The sequence below is a fragment of the Sinohyriopsis cumingii genome, chromosome 3, assembly GCF_028554795.1.
Source record: "Sinohyriopsis cumingii isolate HCF-2022 chromosome 3, ASM2855479v2, whole genome shotgun sequence".
NCBI lineage: Eukaryota > Metazoa > Mollusca > Bivalvia > Unionida > Unionidae > Sinohyriopsis > Sinohyriopsis cumingii.
The window spans coordinates 35650753-35664769 of NC_142963.1; positions in this window are offsets into that span (position 1 = coordinate 35650753).

Here is a 14017-nt window from a genome sequence, read left to right on the forward strand (position 1 = left end):
GATAGACTTTCAATTGCCAATAACTCAAAAAAAAACAAACTTTTTTTTACCCCTATAGTACGTGTCTGTGTATGAGTGCGTGAGTATAGCTTCTTATTTTAAAATCAAAACCCAAAGACACTTACCTTTATATCTAATTTATTCTTTTATAACTATTTACAATCCAATTCACAATTTACAACATAACACTTTAAAAAGTTCATAGACTTCTTCTGTCTCATTTTTCACTCTCTCTGTTTTTTTAATTACTTCACCATCACACTCTTTCCTCCTCTTCCTCCTCACTTTCTTCCCTTCTTCTTTTCTTCTCCTCTTTCTTTTTCTTCACCTGTCTTCTTTCTTCCTCTTCTTCCTCTCTATCACTCTTCTCTTCTTCCTCTCTATCACTCTTCTCTTCTTCTTGCTCCTCTTGTTTCTTAGGGCAATCTGGAGACTGGTGTCCTTTTTCTTGACAATGATAACAGATATCTTGACTTTTGTCTCTTCTAATCCCTGTTTTGCCTTTTTGACGACCTAGACACTCTGAAGACCAATGCCCCTTCTTCTGACAGATGTAGCAAGTATCTTGACTTTTATCTCGAAAGGAAGGAGAGTAGTCCGACGACTGGTCTGAAGAAAATTTTCGGATGACCCCTCGCAACGCTCTGATGAAATGCTCGATCTGTGTAGTCTCTTCCATCGTTGTGCTCGGTTTGAAAGTGAAATGAATAGTGAAAGGACAAGACACATACCCTTTATATACGCTGGTCTGCCACGACTATAAAGTAGCCCATGGTGTTTAAATTTTAGTCATTTGACTTTTTGCAGTCAAGATGAAACGATCCAATTCATTCAAGAAGAAAGAAGAAGAAAGTAAGAGGCAGAAACATGATCTATCGCCTCGTACCAGAGCTGAAGTCTTGGCACAAATTCATGCCAGTGATTTTGAAGAGGACATGAGTGAACCAGAATTCAAGCCCAGAGAGTCTTCCTCTAAACAAAGTTCACCACCCTTAGTCAACCCTGAAAAGTACTATTCCATTCGAGAGACAGAAAAACGCTCCTCTAGAAAATTTAGAACCACGGCTTACAAATACACGGTGAAGTTTAAAGATTTCGAGTCCGAAGTACCGTTAGAGAAAGCAGAAGGGTTCATCACCGAGATGTGGGATTCTTTGCTCACCACACTCAATCGACAATGTCAACCCAAAGAAGACGATCGCTTGAGACTTTCCATACAACACGACGGCTTGAAATCCCCTGTTTGGATCGAGTTTAGCACCCCTGCAGAATTGACCGCTTCCAAAGTCATGGACAAGATTCAACACGTGCAACAATCTAATGACCAGTTTGACATCACCGATGGAAAAGCCACACTGGACATGACCCACGTCTCTCCTCCTCAAGGGACCGGACAACGCAAAAAGGTCTTATTGGTGAACGGTCTTCGCAACACCAAAAAAGAGCCTCGTCCAAATTCACAATTCTCAAGACCAGATGTGTTTAGCCAAGGCTATCGTGGTGGGACGAACCTATGTCGACAAAAACGACACGGTAGAATGGAAAAGGACCTGGGAGAACATTCGAAAATCGAACCGAGCCAAACAACGAAATGAAGCAGAACTCCTGTTACAACAAGCCGGTCTGTCCAAGGACACACCCTGTGGCATTCCTGAGATGCAAAAATTGCAAGATGCCCTAGCTCCACGCTACACCTTGAAAGTGCACCCTCAAGAAGTGCGTGGGCCTCTGTTGTTTCGAGGCCAACACTTTAAGGACGGAAAATACATTCACCTCTATCATCACGATGAACATTTCGATACCATTACCGCCATCACCGGATTCCTGGGATACAATTATTACTGTGAGAAATGTGACTATGGCTATAACAATCGAGAGCAACACAAACATTGTGGATCGAAATGCTCAGGATGTTTGGCCTCTCAACCCTGTCTGAACCAAGGACAAGAACGAGTGCATTGTTCAGCTTGTCTGCGCACGTTTGTCAGCCCTACCTGTTACCAACAACATTTGAAGACACAAGGTTCACAGCAGAAATGTGCTTGTCAACTGCTGAGATTGTGCCCTACCTGTGGACAAGGCATACTTACCAATAATGTCAAGGCACACGTATGTCGAGGAAAGAAAAAATGTCACATTTGTCACCACATCGTGGACTTGGAACATCAATGCTACGTGCAAAAATACCAACTCCAACCAGAGAAAGAGGACAGTCACAAGAAGAAAGGCAATTTCATCTTTTTCTATTTTGAATGCATGCAAGAGACCGGCATTCACATTCCTAATTTCTGCGTGGCTCATCGAGCGTGTGAGAAGTGCATTCAAGAACCTATCTTCAGTCATTGCCCTCACTGCAGTAAGATTCCTGGAGGACGTGAAAAAATCTTTCGGGGACCGAACACGCTAGCCGATTTCGCACGATGGGTCTTAGACCCCATCGACAAGGCATGGAGCAAAGAGGACATCGAACGTTACGTATATTGTCATCGTCATGCCACGGTGATGGCTCACAATTTCTCCGGATACGATGGACAGTTTCTTCTCAGATACTATACGGAACATGGCACCGAACGTCCTCAAGTCACTTTGAACGGAGCCAAAATCATTTTCATGCGAGTGGGACAAGTGCAGTTTAAAGATTCGATGAGTTACTTGGCCATGCGTTTGAGTCGAATGCCTAAAACGTCTGGAATGACAGAAATGGCTAAAGGTTATTTTCCTCACTTTTTCAATACGAAAGCCAATCAACATGCCGTTCTACCCCATTTGCCTGAGGCTCACTATTACGACCCCGACAACATGCGTACCGAACAACGAGAAGATTTCTACGCTTGGTACCAGTCTCATGCCTCCGACCTCTTCGACTTTCTGGAAGAAATGTTAAAGTATTGTCGTTCCGACGTGGACATTTTACGACGTTGCTGTGGAAAATTTCGAGAACTGTTCATGGAACACGGAGGGGTCGATCCTTTGAAAGAAGCTTGCACCATTGCCAAAGCGTGTTCCTTAGTGTACCGACAACGATTCATGCCTGAAAACACCGTGGCTGTCATCAGTACTCAAACGATCAACTATGTCAAACGTCAATACTCGGTCAAAGCCCTACGCTGGTCACATTACTTGTGCGACAATGAAGACAAATGGATTCAGCATGCTCGCAACGGAGGGGATGAAAAGATCATCGGAACGCATTCGGTCGATGGCTGGGATTTAGAAAACCCCAAGATCGTGTACGAGTTTAACGGTTGCTTATTTCACGGATGTCCCGTCTGTTACCCTGACCGTGACACTAAAAATCAGCTTTTACAACGAATCATGGAAGACTTGTACCAGGTCACTTGTCAGCGGCGCCTAAAATTAGAACAGGAAGGATACCAAGTGGTGGAAATGTGGGAACACGAATACGATCACCGTTTGAAAACCGATCCCGAGTTTAAACGCCTCGTGGAAAGTTACAAGTTCATGGACCCCCTGAACCCGAGGGAAAGTTTGTACGGAGGAAGGACCAATGCCACCTGTTTGCTGTACCAAGCCGACGAAGAGAAAGGAGAAGAAATCAAATACTTGGACGTGTGTTCGCTGTATCCCTACGTATGCAAATATTGTCGCTTTCCTGCAGGGCACCCACAATTGTTAACGGAACACATCGACCCCAAAAACATTCGACAATACCAAGGCATGATCAAGTGCAAAGTTTTGCCTCCCACCGACTTGTACCATCCCGTGCTACCTTACCCTTGCCAAGACAAACTGATGTTTCCTTTGTGTCGTACTTGTGCCGAAACGTGCAAGCAAGACCATCCTTGTCATCACACCCAGGAAGAACGCGCCTTCACGGGAACCTGGGTGAGCGTAGAATTGTTCAAAGCTCTGGACATGGGATACCAACTGTTAGAAGTGTACGAAATTTGTCACTTTCCCAAGACACAACAATACCACAAGGGTAACCCCACGCAGAAAGGCATTTTCGCAGAATACGTGGATGCCTTTTTGAAACTGAAACAAGAAGTCAGCGGCTATTCTTCCTGGTGTCACACTCCCGAAGACCAAATACAATTCAAAGAGAAATACCGGGCACAAGAAGGCATCTCTTCAGATCACATCGAGAAAAACGAAGGCAGGCGATCGTTTGCCAAAGTGATGTTAAATTGCTTGTGGGGTAAAATGGCACAACGACCGTGTTTACCCAAGACGGAATATTTGACAGAACCTTCCCGTTACTTCCAGTTGATTCACGACAAAACTAAATTCATGAAACACGTGGACGTCGTTCGCGAAAATTTGATCTTAGTCAATTACGAAGAAGATCTGGACTTTGTAGAAGCCGACCCCTTTGGAAATGTCATCACTGCGGCTTACGTGACAGCTCATGCTCGCTTAAAATTGTAGGAAGCTTTAGAACTGTTAGGGGAACGCGTCCTGTACTTTGACACGGACAGTTGCATTTACATCGATCACCCGAGTCAACAGCACCCTGACATCGAAGGAGACCGTTTAGGTGCCTGGACAGACGAGCACCCCGACGACAAGATTGTAAGTTTCGTCAGTGGCGGTCCTAAAAATTACGGCTACGAATACCGGGACAAACAAGGAGAAGTGCACACGAAGTGTAAAGTGAAAGGATTGACTCTGAATTATCGTACCAGTCGAGTGGTGACCACCTATCAACCCAAGAAGATTGTACGTTTACCCACTCACCACATCGTCAGTCGATCCTTGGAAAAGTCTATCAAACCGTGTACCACAAGCGAGTGCGACTTCCCAATCATTTCACTTTACCGTATGGACATGTTGGTATAAAACATTGGTTGTAAGAGGATAACCACCCACCAGAAGTATGGCTTCGCCACAGCAAGAATCGAGTGAGAAATCCAGTGAGAACTCCAAGTTCAAACCCTACCATTTTCCGGTCTTCTTACCTGACTATTGTGGTTGTGTCCGTCGATTGGAAACGTTTCAAGCATGGCCTACGGATAGGGAAGGATTACCTTCTTCGAACAGGATTTGTCTACTTGGGACCTGAGTCTGGATTGGGATACGAAGTACTGTGTTTCGCTTGCGGACTGAAGGTACGAATGGATCTATGTATCTATAAAGATTCAGCTATTCTGGAACATACTCGATGGTCTCCGCACTGCCCTTACCTTTCTATGGTCTTTTCACCCATTACACTACGGTACAATTATGACGGTACCTTAGAGACGGTAACTTCCAAAACTAGACATAAAAAAGGAACGATGTACAAGCTTGAGACTGCATTGCAACTAGTATAAAAAGGCGCTATGGTCAAGATCGATAGTTCATTGTGACTACCAAGACCAAGCGAACAAGATGAATACTTTCAGAGAAACACAAAACAAGTTCAGACAGGCACAGTTCAAGTTTGGGGACTCGGAGGTGGAATGCGATTGTGAGCCTTGCGATGGGAACGATACTGTACGCTGTGACCTTAGCGATGCCGTAAAGCATCATGGGAACTTTAGTGTCACTACCCCTATCATGGAAAGCGATGGTGTGCGTGTCAAACCTGAGGGATGCAAAATCGATGTCCTTGGTCATGGTGGACACTTTATTGGGTTTCATGGTCAATGTGGATGTCCACCTTCACGTCAACCCCCCTACGGATGTCATCCAGCCCTGAGCAAACTCCTGTCCATGTCATCCTTCCCTCATCGAAACGAACCTGTGAAAGACGAATATTCGTTCCCTGTACGTTTGTCGGAATACTGTGACTTTGAAAATCGTCTTCAATCGTTCAAAGGAAAATGGCCTAAGTATCTGGGATGACCGACCCCCGAAGAATTAGCCAGAGCCGGATTTTTCTACTTGGGCGAAGGGGATAAAGTCAAGTGCTTCAGTTGCGGTGTGTCACTTCACCACTGGGAACCGCAAGATTCGGCCTACGTAGAACATGCTCGATGGTCACCGAATTGTCATTACTTATCCTTAGTGGGACCGAGACATTGAAGTAACTTACCATGTCGTTGAAGAAGAAACCAGATTGGTTAGGAATCAAATGTTGGACATCACCGAGACCAGTATTTAAACTTCATTTCAAAAGCGATATTGAATCATTACCTAAAGAACTGCAAGAGAAGATTTACAAGGAAGTTTGGCAGGGGCTTGCCAGAGTGAAATCTCAATGGGTAACTGTAGAATTTTTGTGCCGAGAAATTCACAAGAGGAAAGTGAAAAAAGTCAACCAGTGTGTTAGATTTCTCTTGGTCAAGTGTGCATTCATCCTATTATATCACCCTAGACCGTTTACATCAAAAGAGTTCAGTGAGATTCTTGGGCGTTACCCTGAATGGCAGTGGTCAGAAATTACTCACTATGTGGATTACTTTTGCTCTAGGAGAAGATTGTGAATTGTACTGACTGACCTATTCATGGATACTTTACAAGACAACATTCGTTCTTTGCCTGTGGAGTTGAGAGGACGCATTTACCGAGAGCTGGTCAAAATACAAGTGAAACGTAAGAACAGTTGCATCCGTTACGTCACCAGATGTTTAACCACTGGTACCTGAATGGTATAAAAGAACTGATTCGTCAGAAATTGTTTCAGTGGTCAGACCTTGTTCAACACTTTAAGTTAGTGAATGAACGAAATGTTCATCATTTTGGTTACTTCGAGATTCACCTAGTGCATCGCATTGAGGAAGACGAGTTAAAGGATTACCAGCATATTTTACGTGGAATCTACTTAGAGGAAGAGGAAACTTCTAATCGAACTCTGAAGTTTAGGTTACAGTTTGGAGCATTTAAATTTCCCACTGGAGAACGAAGATGTCTGGGTAGAAAGTACGTGTATTGCTTCCGAAAGAAAGAGAGTATAAAAACAGGAATCCATGCCACGACTTTTATCACATGTAATTGAACAGATTCCGTGGCAGGAACTCAATGACCATATTCAAACCGTGGATCATTATCATCAATTATTACAAGAATTGTATCCATTCAATTTGGGTCGGCGTATAGTGTGTGTCTTAGTGACTTGTTTTCTGGGATTTCGTTTACCAGCCGATTCCTTATGGACTCTTTACGAACAGTGCTTACCACCCAAATGTCCTTAAATGGTCACGAATGACTCCTTTTGCTCAAAGCCTTGCGTTTTCATCTGGATACTTCTCGACCTCAACAGGAAAAAAAGATTCGTCACCTTTTAGCTACCGAAGACGTGTATGACGATGTATGTGTAGCTTGTGACTTACACCCCCATTGGACAGATGTCCGTGCCTGGAAAAAAGGGGGTTTTGAGGCTTGGACCCAAGAAGTGGCCCAGTATGCACGAGAGTTGTTCAAGGAAAAAAGTCACTTTTCGTCCAGTGTTAGTGACAGTGCCAGAAGAAGAACCCGTCACCCAGGATAGGACTGTCGTGGACATGCCTGAAAGACCCTTTCGGGAGGACACTTGTGTGACCTTACCCCCTATAGAACTGGTCAGACCATTACCCAAAACATGTTGTACAGACACTTGTTTCTATTCCACGTTGATGGTTTTCATGTGCCTTTTATCGTTGTACTTAAGCCTTTGGCTTTTATGTATTTTTGTCTTTCGTGTTCATGTTTAAAACATTCAATAAACGTGTCCTGAAAAAGTATATAAACTCTTGTCTTGTCTGTTTTTCGTGTCACAAGTGACATTCCTAACACTATGGCTACCTCTGCTGTCTCTGCTCCCTCTTCCTCCAATGTCAAAGTCATCGACGAACACTTAGATCGTGCCACTTGGGAGGCTTTGTATCTTCGCCATCCCTTTAACATGCTCCTTGCTGGACCTAGCGGTTCAGGCAAAGCCGAATTCGTCAAACGTTTGATCGAACATAAACATCATTTGATCGATCGACCACCTCAACGCATCGTGTGGTATTACAAAGAGTGGCAATCGGCGTACAGCCTCTTGCGAGAAAGTCAAGGCGATTCCATCGTGTTTGTGGAAGGCATTCCTAAAGAAGACGACGGAATCGTCTCTGACTCCCGTCAAACCCATTTGGTCATTTTCGACGACATGTTAGGAGAAGACGAAGAAGAAATTAAACTGTGGTTCACGCGCAAAGGGCATCATCGTAATGCCAGTGTCATTTACATCACCCAAAATTTCTTTCAACAAAGTAAACCCCATCGCACCATCAGTCTCAATGCGCATTACGTGGTCTTGTTTAAAAGCCCTCGAGATAAATCGCAAGTGCAAGTCTTAGCCAAACAGTTGGGAACGCCTTGGCTGACTCAGGCGTACGACGATGCCACTCAAACTCCACACGCTTATTTACTCGTCGATTTGAAACCTACAACCCCCGATGATTTGCGATTTCGTACCCAATTGTTTCACCACTGGGGCCAAGATGGAGGGCCTGTCCTGTACACGTCTCCGTCCTCGACTTAACCGCACCAAAAAAATCTATAAAAACCTCAAACACTTTTCGTCTGTCTCACACAGCGTCAACATGACGTCCCTTCAATCACATCTCCCCGTCAAATTGATTGGTGCCTTGTATGGCATCAGTCGAGAAAAAGACCCACAAATACGAGCTCGTGTCTTAGAAGCTAGTCTCAAAGAAGTCTTACAATGGTTCACGGTGACAGCACGTCAATTACTACAAGGGATCATTCAGATTCCTCATCAAACCAAAAGCTTTTTTGATCGAAACAAAGTCGCTTTGACCCAACTGGCCGATCCCCGCATCGACACTCAAATCAAAAAACAAATCATTTTGAAACCTGGAGGGAACGGTACTCTAGGAGGGGTCATCATTAGCTCTCTCTTAAGATGGGATCCTAATGCCCCCAAACATCTCCTCAAGAAAAAAGTCAAACGAAGCTCCAAGAAGAAGAAAAAGAGCCACGGTGTCAAGACCAGGTCCCCAAGGAGACCTGTGTCTCCAAGAACTTCTCCAGTGGCGGGACCCTCCTCTTACCAGACACCACCCCGGAAAAAGAAAAGCCCCCAGATAAAGAAGCAGAGAAAAAGTCCCCAGAAAAAGAAAAGTCGACAAAAAACTAGTCGCAAGAGAGACACTTCGGCCAGGACGCAACCTTACCTTCGCAAACCACGACCTGTAACGTCGGTGACTGCGTCTCCGGTAGCCTCAGGTTCATTCACTTCTCCGTTGATGACACCAAGAACTGAAAAGTACTTGGAGACGTTGATCACACCAAGAACGTCTCCGTTGATGACCCCAAGAACTTCTCCAGTGGCAGGACCCTCCAATTTAGTGACAGTTGCTGTTGCTCACAAAGTACCTTCTCCCAAAATCAAAGTTCAAGAAAGATTGGGCATGTTACAAAGTTTACTGGATTTGTCCAAGCAAGAACTGTCTCGATATAGTCCGTTGCGTACCCCTGCACGACGTGTCATGCCTGTCCTGAAGTTAATACGACGTAAAGACAATCAGTGGCGACGCGTTCCAGTATAAAAAAAGGTGTGTGACCGAGTAGGGGTATCAGTGTTTTGGTGATCCTGAAGATGTCACCCTCCAGAAAACATCCCTCTTCTAAACAACCCCAAGGAAAGAAAAGGAAAGGACTACCTCCACGTTTAGTCAAACATGGGGACATGTTATCTGTCCTGTCCAAAGCTTCTCCACCCCTACGAAAAAAACTCATTCAATCAGCCTCCAAAGAGGTCATCGATACCGTGTGCGAATGTTGTTTGAACGTCTTGAAAGGCACGATCCCTTTGTCCAAACACCAGAAACAATGCTTAGGCAAACATCGTCACGTTCTTCGCCAAATGGTTCAAAAGAAAATTCCCATCGGACAAAAGAAGAAGATGTTGGTCCAACGTGGAGGAATTTTACCCCTCTTGTTAGGTCGTTTACTGAAAGGAGTCTTGGGAACCATGTTGAGAGGACTGATGGGAACAAGATAAAAAGACCCTCTGAAGTCCCAAGATCTCAGAATCGATCCCATGGAAGGACGAAAACTAGCTTTAGTACCTTACAAACGATGGATGGAATACCATCGTCGGCAAGAACAACGCAGCCCGCATTTACCTCCCAATCCCAATTTGAGTGAGATGTCCCAGTTACAACACGAATTGCAAACCTTGATGGATCGCCAAGATTTGTCCGAAACAGAAAAATCGCAAAAGTACGGTCAACTCTTGCAAAGACTGCAACTCTTTCACCAGAAAGCCTCAGACGAAACAGCTCTTCCCACTCTGAAAGATCTTAAGACCTTGATGAAAAGTCCAGCACCATCACCACTACCACCACCACTACCAGTGACCAAGACAGAAAAAGGAGAAGAAGAAGAAGGGTTTCAAACTCCACCAGAAAAAGTACTCAATTTAACAACACCACCTACCTCCAGAATTGGATGGATTAAAAAGATGATGACCACCCCTTCTTCATCAGAAGAGAAAAAGAAGGTGAAGACAGAAGTGAAACAAGAACCGATATCCCCTGTTCAGACATCCTCTTCCTCGACACCTATTGCTGGTCGCACACGCAAAGCATTGCAATCCAAGAAAATACCCTAAGAGAAAAAGAGTAGCATCCTCCAGGAGTGGGTGTCTTATTAACAAACAAACAAAAATGGAAAAGGTGTTAGCCAGCATTTACTACGATCCCTCCCATCATGCAGGTTACGCAGGAGTTCAAAAATTGTATCGTGCTGCCAAAACTCGACTGAAAAGTCTCCGTTTACCTCAAGTGCAACGATGGTTACATGAACAAGCTACCTACACTTTACACAAACCCATTCGACGCAAGTTTTCCAGAAGTCGCACCCGAGTGGAAGGCATCGATCATCAATGGCAAGCCGATTTAGCCGATGTCTCTCATTTGGTCAGCTACAATCGCGGCTACAAATATTTGTTTTGTGTCATCGACGTCTTTTCCAAATTTGCCTGGGTCGTGCCCTTGACTTCCAAATCCAGCAGCGAGTTAGTGCGAGCCCTGCAACGAGTGTTGAAACAAAGCAGTCGTCACCCTCTTCGATGGCAAACGGACAAGGGCACCGAATTTCTGAACCAAGCTTTCCAAAAAGAATTAAAGAAACGCGACATTCATTTTTTTACCACCGAGAATCCCGAAACCAAACCCAGCATCGTGGAACGTTTCCAACGCACTTTGAAAGAACGCATGTGGAAATATTTTACGCATCACCACACTCTGAAGTACATCGACATCTTACCGCACCTGGTGCAAGCGTACAACCAATCTTGCCATCGAAGCATCGGACGTGCCCCGCAAGAAGTGGCTCCCGACAACGAAGTGCTGGTGTTTGAGCGTCTGTTTGGTACGTCCCCGACGAGAGCTGTCCCCAAGAAAAGTGGAGTGTTGGCCGTAGGAGATTGGGTGCGCATTGGCAAAACCAAACGCACTTTCGACAAAGGTTACTTACCTAACTGGACTACCGAATTGTTTCGTGTCACTGAACGAGTGCATGGCCGTGATCCTGCCGTCTATAAATTGGAAGACATGAACGGAGAAGTGCTCAAAGGAACGTTTTATTTGCCCGAGTTACAACGTGTCACCAGAAAAGAAGACGACGTGTACGACATCGAAAGCATTCTCGAACGCAGAACCCTTAAAGTGGGTAAACGACGTATCAAAGAAGTTAAAGTACATTGGAAAGGATATCCACCCAGTTTTGATTCTTGGATCGACGCTTCGCAAGTCATCGACTATAAAAAGAAGTGAACATCATGCCCTTTCACACAGACGCAGCTACGTCGACCGCTCCTTCACCCAGTTCTTCTCTGCAAGATTTACAAAAAACAACCCTTGTGGGTGTGGTGTGGAGAACGTGTGCCTAAAACGCAAATCGTCTTTTTCTGTCAAATCTTCGTGGTGTATTGTGTCATCGGTGCAGCCATTGCCAATCTGAGTTTGCAACAAGGAGACAAACAATTGTGGACCATTTTATTGAGCAGTTGCATCGGTTATCTGCTTCCCAATCCCTCCCTGAAATTCTCCTCGAACGGGAACAACGGGAACCTTGTGTCCAGTGCCAGTGCCAGTCACCACTCCAACAATAACAACCCTATTTTGGGCGGAGACACTCCTCTGACTTCCAGTAACCCCTCGGACAGCCACAGAACTCTGGAATTATGAGTCACACTAACCAATTTTACTTAACCTTACCCAGTGACAGTTCCATGGAGGTGTTTCCCAATAACACGTTGTGCTGTTACACGGCGAAATTACCTCAGGCTATGCAATTAGATCACGAAGCCCATTTGGAAGTGGCTTTGGTAGAAATCATTCACCCGACTCAAGTCCTCAATGTCCTTCCCAATCAAAATTCTTTTTCAGTGGAAGTTCATGACGAGCAAATGCAACAGTACTTGAATACCCACGTCAAATATGATAACAAAATATATAACTCAGAAACTCAAAAGACGACCTATCGCTTGATCATTCCCCCAGGCTATTATTTTAGTGGTCAACATTTGGTCAGCACCATTAGCTCCAGGTTTAATGTCGTGTTTCTGAAAGCTTTGGAGAGTGTCAGAAAAAGTGTCACCCTGGAGTACCACAAAGTAGCTCGTCGCTTCCTGATGAAATTTCCGGAGGGGCACAAAATGTTGTCTTTCTTATTTTGTCCTGAATTGTTTGACATGTTGGGCGGGGACATGGACATGAGGATGGCCATGATGAAGAAAAACGAATTGCCAGTCATTTCCGACAACGATTCTTTTAGCAAGTTATTTCGTGCCCCAGTAGAAATGAACCAAGGACTGAATCTGATCTTTGTGTACTCCGATGTGGTGGAGTATAACGTGCTGGGACACACCTCCGTACCGTTACTGCGTGTCATTCCTTTCAAAGTGGATTCTGCCACGCTCGCTGACGAGGAAGGTGGAAACACTTATCATGTCCACCGCGAATTTGTACATCCTCATTATTTGCCCGTCAGCAAATCTTATTTGGACACGGTCAACATTGCTATAAAAGGAGATCTGGGACAAAATATTCCATTCACCAAAGGGAAAGTCACAGTGAAACTCCATTTTCGAAAACGGTTCTCTCGCGACTCGTAAGTCATGTATCCAGTGTACCGAGGCGTTGCTCGACAGCGAGGACACGGTTTAGGAGATATGTTAAAATCAGCCTTTCGTTCGGTGGCCTCCGTGTTGAAACCGATGGTGACACGCGGATTGCACGCCTTGAAAGATGCGACATTGACACACGGCAAAGAATTTCTCCAAAATGTCATCATCGACAAATAAAACCCAAAAGAAGCCTTCTTGAGGGCAGGCAAAAATGTCTTGATGCAAACGGGTAAAGACCTTTTGGGCCGACGAGAAACACCTATAAATGCCCTGCACGCTACTGAGTCAGGCATTCAGCAAGGACAATGCAGAAAGAGACGACGAAGAAAACACCCTTTCACCAGACTTCACACGTCTACAGCTAGAAAGACAAAGAAAAGAAGAACCGTTCGAGACTTAGACGTTTTCGATTATTGAGAAACAGAAAAAAATGATGCACTGAGAGTCTTGCGCCTGTTCCAAGTCGGAACTAGATCTGTTTGCCATTCCCCCCACCATGATGACCATGCAAGAATCCCAGTGGGTGGAATTTCACCCCGTCTCGTCTTTGACGGATTCCGCTCCCATCGAGTTTGAAATCAAAGGACAGCCCGAAGATTACATCGATTTGAACAGCAGTTACTTGCACCTGAAAGTCAAAGTTCTAGATAAGACAGGAGGTGATATAGACAGTGAAGCAGTAGCTCCCGTCAACAATTTCATGCATTCCTTGTTCAGTGGAGTGGACTTGTACTTGAATAACAAACTAGTCATTAGCAGCATGGATACTTACCCTTATCGTGCCTACCTGGAAAATCTCTTGACGTACGGAATAGACGCCAAGAACACTCATCTCGATGCCTGTGTGGCATGGGAAGCTGACGATGCAGGCCAGTTTGAAATATTTGAAACTGAAACAAAGAATGAACACAATGAGGGATTTGTAGAACGAAGAAAGAGAATCATGGGACTCAACACAAGATTAGAACTGATGGATCGTTTGCATTTGGACATGTGGTTGCAAGAGAAATATTT